This window comes from Aethalodelphis obliquidens, unplaced genomic scaffold (genome assembly GCF_003676395.1).
Source record: "Aethalodelphis obliquidens isolate GAN/ISIS:26980383/991018 unplaced genomic scaffold, ASM367639v1 scaffold23, whole genome shotgun sequence".
Taxonomy (NCBI): Eukaryota; Metazoa; Chordata; class Mammalia; order Artiodactyla; family Delphinidae; genus Aethalodelphis; species Aethalodelphis obliquidens.
Genome location: NW_020837967.1, coordinates 3,675,936 through 3,685,011, shown reverse-complemented (window position 1 = coordinate 3,685,011; position 9,076 = coordinate 3,675,936).

Here is a 9,076-nt window from a genome sequence, read left to right as displayed (position 1 = left end):
GCTAAAATCCCCGAGATCAAGGATGGCAGCAGAGGCGAAAAAAATGAAAAGAGCATCTTTGCGCGTCGGTCTAAGACCAGGCAACACTAGCCGGACCCCAGTTCAAAGCCACGCGGAAAATCCCAAACGTAGCTCTTTGGTCCTCTACGCCGAGACCTGAAAGCCCGGGAAATAAAAGGGACCCATCCTCGGAGAGAGAAACTGCTGACGCCAGGACTTGAAAATGTTACTCCCGAGGCTAAGACCGATTTTAAAAGACAAAGAGAAAAATATCTATGAGGAGGCCTTCCGGTGTAGCGGCGCCTCTCTGATAACGCACAAAACTTTTGGGGGGGCATTATTCATTTTAATTAAATCTTAAGCGCCGAGTCAGGCTGCAGTAGGCTCAAGATTCACCCCCAACCCTTGGAAAAATAAAATATCTTGAAGCCCCTCTTGGTCTGGGTGGTTTGGAACTGGCAGGGAAGGGTGGGGGGCTGCGGCTGGATGCCCCGTGTAATAGAGCCAGCCTGTAGGGGGTATTTAACATTTAATTCCCAGCCGGTCCGCCCCTGTTCCCGGACTGACAGTGGGTAATTGGGAAAGAGGACGTTGCTCTTTTGATGGCCCGCGCCGGCCAGTCTCGCCGACGCCACACTGGGTTTGACGTCACGGGCCCAGCCCCAGAGCCAGGAGCACAGAGCAGGGGGGGAGGGAAAAGGAGAGGAGGGGGATACCGGGGGAGGGAGGGCCGAGGTCGGCCCCGGGACCCAGGGGGAAGGAAGGGGGAAGGGAGCCAGGCCGGAGAGAGGCTGCGGCGCGTGGCCTGAGGCGGAGAGCCTGGCCGCGGGGGTCTGGGCTAGGCCAGGCGCCGGCCTGACCCGCCTCGCCGGCGAATGCAGGCCGGGCTTCCTCCTCCGAGGGAGGGCGGGGGAGGGGAGGGGGCTCGAGGCCCGGCGAAAGGGGGGAAAGGTGGTCCTGAGTCCCCCTCAGCCTTAGCTCGCAAAGCTAATCCTGGCCTCCTGCGGAGACGCCTCAGCGCCCTCCTACAGACCTGAAGGCCCCCCCTACCCAGGACCCCGGGCCGGGCCTGGTCTAGCGAGTCCCCTCTTCTCCCCGGGAGCGGCCGGCGGAGCTCCGGTGGAGGAAGAGAGGTGGAGACCTGGGAGGATGCCGCCGCCGCCGCCGCCGCCGCCGCCGCCGCCGCTGCAGGGCCCCGGGCTCCTGCAGAGCGCGAGGCCTCCCTCACCAGGGTAAGGGGCTGGCCGAGGTCTGGATGCCTGGGACCCTGGGGGCAAGCATCCCGGAGCCGAGCAGGCGACAGCGCAGCCACCGCCCATCCCCCGCCGCCCGGAGCTGGTACCTGGGCTGTGCGTGGGGCGGCTGGAGCGGGTTGGCCTATCTGAAACGCCAGGCCTCGAGGCGGCTGCTTCAGGCGTCAAGTTGAGCGGGGTGTGTGTGCCCTCTTGGGGAAAGGGTAAGAAATGGAGCCTTACTTTCTCTCCTGGGTTGGGGTAAGCTGGGACCCACACACACACACCCCAAACACATGCCCCCCTGTTCAGGTCCCTCCCACCCGCCCTCCCCGGAGCTCAGAAGCTCTCTTCGGATGCAAGTGGGGAACCCAGTCCCGCAAAGGAACCGGAGCCCGCGGTGCAGAGGGGAGGAGCGTACCCCCAGGCTCACCCCTGGGGTCTCAGGACCCAGAGAGCGGAGATCCACGCGGCCAGCGTCACCCACCCGAGCCTGGCGATAGGCGCGTCCAGGCGAGCTCCGCGGGGCCGAGGTGCCGGGAGAGCGGCCCCGGGCGCCCGCGCGCTGCCCGCCGAGGGTAACCAGAAAAGCCGAGCCTCGGGGTCGAAGTCATAAAGTTACTAATCCCGCGCAGGGGGAGTGAGCGTGCCTCGGGCCGCCTGGGGCGGTCATTTGAGCGTGTTTACTTAAGGACTTTGCAAGCGGAGCGCGCGCGAAATAGTCGGATTTCCAGCGAGGCAGCAAATATTTGCAGGCGGGAGAAAGAAGCGGAGCCGGGCCGCGCCGCCGTGTCCCTCCCACCGGAGCCGCGGCGCCGGCCTGGGCGGACCCGGCCGCGCAGTTAAAGACAGAAATGAAGCCAGGGACCTGCGGGGCTGGGGGCGGGGAGGGCGCAGAGCCACAGCAAAGGCCAGAAATTGGAGCGCGGCCCCGAGGCTCTGGCGAGCTGGGGCTGGAGGAGAAGTCCCTTCCCATTCCAGCTCGATCAATCTTCCTTGGCTGCGATCGGTCAATAAAAATGGTGTGAACCGACCGCGGTCGCTGTGCGTCTGGGGAGGAAGTGGGGGCCAGAGGTGCCGAGGCCGGCGCCGGCGTCCCGCACCAGCCCGGTTCGCGCGCGGGCGGTCTGCAAGCCTCAGGCCGGCAGCCAGTTCGTCGCCGGGAGCCGAGAGCGGCCCGGCGGGGCCTTTAATTGGGTGTCTCCATTTTTATAGTGGCCATTGTTGGAGCAATTAGCGAGAGACAATAAGCGCCAAGAGGCGTTTAATTCGATTCCATGCGCCGGCTGCGGCCGGGACTAGGGCTCTCTGGAAGAAGTGGTTGGCCCGGGAGGGAAGACCTGGTTAAGTGTCGGATCCCTGCCTTGCCGGTTTTGTCTTAGGTGTGGGAGTTCTCAAGGGGCAAGCTGAAAGCGGGGTGAGAGCAACCAGGTCCTGGTCCTGGACGGGGTGGAAACCCGCCCTGGGCCTCGCTAGCCCCGCGGGGCGCCCCCGGAACCGCCGCGCCTGCAGGCAGCACGCGTCCGAGCTGCGGCCACCGCGCGGGTCCCCATTGCCTGTTAGAGAGAGAAAAGCAGAGAGGACAGGGACGTGGAAACCGGCCTCCTTCCCCCTTAGCCCTGGGTCCCACACCTCGATCACCCGAACTGTCCCAATTTCCTTTCCCATTGGGGGAGGAGGGGCAAAGGAGAGAACCCCCTTCTGGCGCGTACACACCTCCCTCTCCACTGAGCCAGCCTCGCTACCCCCTCCTCTGCCTCGGCCCTCGGATTATGTTACCGTGGCCGGGCGAGGATTTTTACTGGCTACGAGAATAGCACAGGTAAAGCTGTATAAACAGCTCGCTGGCAGCCGGGCGAGAGGGTTACGCCGGGGACACGGCCGGAGGCGCCACCGCCAGGCCCCGGCTGCGCGGGCGAAACGGCGGGGGAGCCCGCTCGGGCGCGGCGTCCCGGCACAACGCAGGCTACACACATATTCTACTATATCTCTGCAGTTCCCACCCAAGCCCCCTTTCTCTTTCCCGCATGAGTTGAAATGCAGAAAGTGGAGAGCGGAATCACAAGCTGAGGAGAGAGAAGCAGGCAGTGGGCAGTGCTGACTGTTCTGTTCAAAGGAAATACAGCGAGCAGGGAACTTGGGGGGGGACGCAGAATAAAGGGGACCCCAAAATTCACAAAGGGAAGATGCTAGAGGTGGAAACGGCAAGGGGGAAACCCGCGGGAACTCAGGCGAAAAGCGCTCTCGGCACGCGCCCAGACCCTCCCGTCTCACACGCCCACCCGCCCAGGCCTAGGGTCTACCTGCCCTGGAAAATGAGGCAGCACTTTGGGGGTGGTATGTGGTTTGATTTCCTTTTTTTTCTTTTTTCGCTTATTCACCTATCACCGGTTAAAACTCGGAAGGAAACCCGCTCGGGCCAGGAGGAGCGGCGAGAGACATCGGAGAGGAGATGCCCTCGGAGATTAACCCCTCCCAATCCGCCCCTACCGCCCGGCCGGGCCCTCCAGCTTCAAGGGATCCTGGCCCTCCCTCTGTCGCTACCCTTTTCTCCCCCGTATAGAAAAACCCTGATGGTAGCGAGATAAAAATTGGGTAGGTAAGGGTGTAGCGGAAAGGGGGAGGGGGAGGGAGACGACAGGGGATTTCTGTTTTCGAGTTTAACAATGCACATGTCAGAGGGTTGGCCATGGGGGGAGCCCCGGGGTTGGATAGGGGAGAAAGATTTCCCCTTGAGGGCCAGTTGAAAGGAATGCGAGTCACCCTGGAGGAAGGGGGCCCCTCCGAGCTCTCCCTCCTTCCTGGCTTTGGGCGTCTGGGGGACAGGTGGAGCCGAAAGAGAAGGGAAGGGATGGAGGTGCTCCAGCGGATCCCCGCGGCGTCTCCGCGGCCACAGGCCATCTGTCCCGCCCCAGCGGCACCACTGTCGTAGCAAGCGGCTAGCGGCGCCTCACCCCAGGCTCTTGTCCTGGGGGGGCCTCAGGCCGCACCGCTGAAGCCTCCGGGACGCCCAGGGAAGGGAGCGGCCACCGCAGCCAGGAAAGGAGTCAGCAGTGCGGGATTCACCACGTGAACAACAGGCCCTCGCGTTTTGGGGGCAGGAGGGGTGCACGTGGGGCACCGGCTCCACTCTCCCCTAGCCTCCCAGCGCCCCCGGTTTGTCGCCCGCCACCTCACCGCCGCGCATCTCTAGAGGCCCCAGGCCAGCCCCGAGCCCCAGCGCTCGCCAAGGCCGACTCTCCGCCGGCCACTTCATTTTGGCATGTCAGGAGAAGGAGGGCTTTCTCTTGGGGCTACTGTGTTTTTACTTCTCTAGATTAGCCTAAAAAACTGGGGTGTCGATTGCTGGACAATGACAGTGAGCTTCGAGGGCAGGGGACTTCACGACCGGGAGAAGGAAATGGGGGAAGGTAATTACGTTCCGATCAGCAGACAGCAGAGGCACGAAGCGTTTGTGTCTTCCTTTGGACACGCTGGAGAGCGCACGGCAAAATCTGTGGATCTGCCCGGCTCGCAGGCGCCTACCGTTCGCCCTTCCCTCCCTCCAGGACTGCGCCCGGCCGCCGCCTCTCCCCGGCGGGCCCGGCTCGCGCCCGGCTCTCCGCCGCCTGCCACCTCGCGGACCCCAAGCAATTTGTTATATAAAACAAAACAGCAACCACACACGTGTGTCTGCACACCCGCAGCGACGCACACCCAGGGAGAGCTCCGCTCGAGCGCCCTGGGCCACGTTTCTTTCTCCTCCTTCCAACCGCCGCACCCCGTCACCACCCCTAGTCCCGGCTGTCCAGCGGTCAGGAACAAAAAGCGGGGTTCGGACTCCAGATCCGGGGCTTCCTTGGCCCGCTCGCTCGGTTACTCCCAACATTAAGAAAAAGAGGTGATCAGAAATATTTGGTTCGCACACAAAGACACACCACAGAAGGAATGCACCTTTCTGTGCGAAAGGGCTGGAACACCGAGAAGGAGACCACACCTGAGCGCAGCCGAAATGGTTAGAATAACCGGCTGCCAGAGAGCACTGGGCCTTCGGGCTCTGCCCCCACTACCTTATCTGCATCTCTAATTCCCGGCTACCTCCCACGGTTCCTGGTACAAATTGCCTTAACCTTCAGAAGAGGGGTCCTCAGCCACCCGGCTCCCGCGTACCTGCCCTTTTCCCAGGCCTCTCAGGCGTCCACCCAGGGGCGCCCACTCTCACCCCTTCCCTGCATGCCCCGACTCACCCCCACCTCCTGTATCCTTGGCAAAAAGGCAGGATGAACATAGCAAATAAAGCAAAATGCATCTTCCTCTGTCTCCGGGCTTTTGGCAGGAAAGACCAACCCCGATCCTGATTCGCGGGGGTGGGGGGGAGGGCAGGGTGGGTGGAGATTCTGTGTAGAAGGGAGGGGGGCCCGTGGGGTGTGGGGCTTGTGTAGGGAGCACCACTCACCCGGTTCCTCAGACCCCAGCCGCCTTCTCCAACCAGGAACTTTAGGCCTGGCAGAGCTACTGCTGGGAGCTGGGCCTCCTGCCTGGTCCCAGGCAAAATCTATATGGGAGCCTCTAAGACCCTGGGTCTACACCCACCTGGGTCCTGGTTTGTCTCACCTGGATGCCATATCCCACCCCAGATTCAAATGGGCAGCAAGTCCTTCCCTCAGAATCACACATTTTAAAGGTTTAATGGTAAGCCCCCTTCTCACAACCAGCCGCTGGGGCCCTGCAAGCATCTCCTATCCAGGACTCCACCTCTATTGACTCTACCAGTCTCTCTGGGACCCCCTGCCCCAAGCCTGTCACACAACCAACAGCCCTCCCCCCCCACACACCTTTTCTACCACGACCGCTAAGGGATGGGAGGGCTGCAAATGTTACTTTATTATTATCTGTCCCTTTAAACTTCTTCATCCTCCACCCACAATCCCAGTGCCCTGGTGAATGTGGGTGACAGAGGAAGAGAAAAGCACAGGTGAACTGGGAACCAAGCAGAGGAGAGATGCTCCGAGTTAGACTCCTTTCCATCCCCTGCCCTGGACAGACTCACTCATGTCCACTTCCTCAAAGCACCCTGCGGTGTCTGAGAGGAAGGAGAGGTGAATAAAAACAACTCTCCTACTCAGAGTCACTCAACTTCCCTTGCATTTTAACGTTATCTATCTTTGTTGGGAGCTGCTTCTGATTGAGTGACTTCTTGGAGGTCTGTTGGTCCAATGTCCCGGGAGAAAGTAGAGTTCTTATTTCCTCTCCCCCTCCCACTCCCCAGGACCCTGGACACCCTCCCTCCCAGGCTGCGGTTTTCTCACCCACCTCAGGGTGCTCCTGGAAGCAAAGGCGCCTGCCAGCCACCAGCATCCCCAAGGGATGCCAGATGTCCACACATCTGGGCTCCAACTTTCAACCCACAGTGCACAGCTGTTTCTTTAATTATATGCAGAGACAATGAGCCCAAACAGTCACTTGTAGGCAGAGGGAAATAAACATGAAATTGACACTGGACCCTGCAGCCACCTTGGGGAGAAGGCTGAGATGTGCCTTCAAACTGGTTCTATTCCCCAACCCTCTGCCCTCCCTGAAGTGGAAAATGTATGTCCAGCCCTTCCCAAGCATTCCCACCATCTCTTATTTTTCTGTTTAGTTTTTCTTTGCATGCCTAGTTCTACTGGTTCTTTCCTCCAAACAAGGACATACACACACGCACACACCACGCGCGCCCAAGGTCATTGCAGAAAGCCAAAGATTTCCACGGACCAGAGAGAACAATAAGGACTGGGGTCTAGTTCACTTTCTTCCAGGGGCAGCTGTCTCTCTGGAGTGGAGACCTCCTCTTAATTCTCTCCACGTGGGGCAGGGAAAGCCATTGCAGAGTTAGAGACAGAAGATAGTGATATTCACTGACCTGGGTAGCCTGCTCTCCGCGGCCAGCTGTTTTTTATTTTTTTCCTGACTTGCTGGAGGTCTGAAGGCAGAAATGACAGGCAGACTTAGCCACTGTTGTCGCCGCTGCGTTCCTCACCGCCCCAGCTGCTTACGGCATCTCACGCGGGCTTCCAGCGAGAAGTAAAACCTGGGTGATGTGCATCCTTCCTAGGAACACCCTCCCCCGCCTTCTGCTCACTGTAGAGAGTGGAGCTCTTCCGGGTTGCGAAGGGGGAAAGGGAGGGAGGGAGGGAGGGAGGAAGACTGAGGGAGGAATGAATTTCACCCCTTTTTGCAAACAGGCAAACCGCACATCAGGAGTGTGTGACACTGGCAGAGTTCAGGGATGGGGAAAGACTGCCTGAAATGTGACCAAGCCCCTGGCACCTACAAAGTCCACTGTCTCTAGCAGGGCTGGAATTAACACTATAAATGTCACCAGTAATGTTGACTGGGTCATTAGCTACCATAGATGTAAAAGCTTTTGCAAAGTTTCCCTCCCGTTTTGGGAGGAAGTGGGGACCCAGTGGGAGCATCTAGAGGTAAAACTCTCGGCCACCATTAGCAGGGTCTCTGCCCCTCAGGTCCTCCCCCACATCTGACTGTTCTACCCGTTTCTGTATATGCTGACGCTTCAAAAATGAATACACGCTACCTTCCGGTACTTGCAGCCACAGCTGGCCAGTGAAATTTAGGAAAAGTAGGGTGGCCAGTGACAGCTCTGGGCTTGCTCGCTACTCTTTGGCTCTCCTCATGGTCACCATAAAAACATTTGGAGGTAGCGATACCTGTGCACCCACTAAGTAGAGGTTTGGGGATGGGCTCTCTAGGGTTCCCAAGCTCTTTCAAGAAGACTTCTAGGGGAAATTAACCTTCTAGGAGAGCGAGATAAGGGAGCAAGAATCAGAGGTCACTCTGAAGATAAAATGTCAGAAAGAAAATGATCTTATTAGTCTACCCACTGGACCCAACAAACTCCAGCCCTCCCCTTCGAAACCCCCCTCTCCTGTACCATCCCTACTTCTGCTGGTGGGAGGTCAAAATAATTCAAGGAGGGACTCTGCCATGAATAAATTTGGCAAGAGTAAAATGAAACTCCATAAACATTGGGGTAGAAAGGTCAGCATCCATTTGTTTTGACAGGTAGAGTTTTCCCTTCACAATATTTATACAATAAGAATATGGAGACTGACTTTAAAAATAAATCAATCTTCGGGGAGAAATAAAATGTGTCCAACGCTGGGCCAGGAAGTCAACAAGTTTCTTGTGCTGGAACCAGTTCGGTAGGAAGGAGTGGCCCGATCTGATGGTGCCAAGCGTTCAGGGGTGGTTGTCCCTTGGGGGGAGGATGAGGCCATTGGTCAGCAGGGTCAGAGTGAGTGGGCAGAGGTGGGGCGGCGACGCGAAGGGAAGTGGGGGAGGGTCGAGGAGAGCAGGTACCCAGCGCTGCCCAGGTGGCGGGCATCCAGATCGGGGATGGGTTGCTGCTCCCGCCCTGGAGCCCAGCCTGCCTGCAGCCGCTCAAGGCCCCTGAACTCAGACACAGCACCGACGGCTTTGCGCCCCACTCAGCATCCTCCGGGTCCAGGTTTAAGCCGAGAGCCGCTGGAGAAAGGGTCTTATATCGTTTGCCGACCTGGCCAGGAGAGGAAAGGGGGTCTCCCTGCCCCCGAGGAAGGCCCAAAGTCCACCTCGCGTCCCGACTCAGCCCCTCCTCTGCCCTGGTGCCCTCTGCCCCCGCCTTCCGCCACCAAGTGGCAGAGTCAAGTTCTTCGGCGCCAGGGCGCAGAGTCCGCAGGGCCGCGCGTTTCGAGATCGCTGGGGAGAAGGTCACTCTTTTGACAGTTTTCCCCCAACCTGTTGCCCTGGCGCATCTCGGGGAGCTGTGGGCTGTGCCGGGAGGGCCGCAAAGGGTTGGGCCGCGGGGATTCCGGGCCCTTCGG